A 1,710-nucleotide genomic window follows, 5' to 3' on the forward strand; every position below is an offset into this window, starting at 1 on the left:
GCCACTTGAGCTACTGGTGCCGAGCCAAGCTCCTGTTCTTATACTTGGCACCTGTTTGTCATAAAGTATTACAAAAGTGGGGCACACAGTGATCCCTGGGGCTGAAGGACTATGAGCAGAGATAGGAGGGAAATGAGCAGAATAATGCAGAGAAGAGACAGTGAGAAACAAACAGAAGAGATAAGATACAATTATTGAGTTTGTATATGAGGGAGGCAGTGTTCTGGGGGAATGGAGGACATGGGAGAAGTAAAGGGAGTGGCTGAAATTTAAGATTAGATGGGTACGAGCAGGGAGGACTCATCATTAGATTCATTATTTAGGGTCCTTCAGAGCAACTGAACCAATAGGATGTGTGTGTGTATATATACATAGATAGAGAGATTGAATGGTTGCTCTTGAGGAATTTAATTAACCAACAGAAATTTATTTTCTTGACTTGGTGCGTGTGGCTTAAGCGGCAAAAAGTGCCAGCCACATACACCTGAGCTGGTGGGTTCAAATCTAGCCCAGACCTGCCAAATAACAATGACGACTGCAACCAAAAAAATAGATAGGCATTGTGGCTGGAACCTGTAGTCCCAGCCACTTTGGAGGTGGAGGCAGGAAAATCGTTTGAGCCCAGGAGTTGGAGGTTGCTGTGAGCTGTGATGCCACGGCATTCTACCCAGGGTGACAGCTTGAGGCTCTGTCTAAAATAAATAAATAAATCAATAAATAAATAAAAAAATTATTTTCTCACTTTTCTGGAGGCTAGAAATCTAAGATCAAGTTGTTGGAAGGATTATTTTTCCCAACGGTCTCTCTCCTTGGCCTGCAGGTGGCCATCTTCCAGTATCCTCCTGGGGTCTTCCCTCCCTGTTTTTTAAAAGCTGCCCAAACAGCAGAAAAAACTAACCTGGCCACAGTATTTTTTTTTTGAAGTGAGGATTATAGGTCAATAGCAGTTACAAAACCAACTTAGTGGGTTTCAACCAGCATATGTAAGTACATCACTATATAGAAGTAAATATTGTTCTGTGAAACTTTAGTGCTACTGCTATGTAAACAAAAACAAGATTACAGTTAAAAAAAAATTTTTTTTTGAGACACAGTCTCACTATGTCACCCTAGGTAGAGTACCATGGTGTCACAGCTCACAGCAACCTCAAACTCTTGGGCTTAGGTGAATCTCTTGCCTCAGCCTCCCAAGTAGCTGGGACTACAGGCTCCTGCCACAACACCCGGCTACTTTTTTTGTTGCAGTTGTCATTGTTTAGCTGGCCCAGCTGTACCCTCAGTGTACGTGGCGGGCGCCGTAACCACTGTGTTATGGTGCCGAGCCTACAGTCAAAAATTGAAACCACTGTAACCTAGAGAGGAGAGAATGGGTCTATGTTGGCAAATTAAGGGGCAACTGGTGAGATGATGGTTCTGTATCCTTTTTCCTCAGCCTTACAGAGTCAGTTCACTGTTTTGGGAAGATGGGAGACACTAGGATGACCGTTCTAGTGTGACCTTTCCTAGCTGTGCTCTTACTATCTAAAATTTTGCCTACTTAATCTCTGAATCTCAGTTTCTCCATCTGAAAAATGTTAACAATGATACCACCTATTTCACAGAGTTGATGTTGTCCTTTAGATTATGAATGACTTCCAGCCAGTGACCCTGTCTTACTCATATTAGTACAGTATTTCTAGTTTTTTTTTTTTTTTTTTTGAGACAGAACCT

Source organism: Otolemur garnettii, unplaced genomic scaffold (genome assembly GCF_000181295.1).
Source record: "Otolemur garnettii isolate 467f Iridium unplaced genomic scaffold, OtoGar3 scaffold00055, whole genome shotgun sequence".
NCBI lineage: Eukaryota > Metazoa > Chordata > Mammalia > Primates > Galagidae > Otolemur > Otolemur garnettii.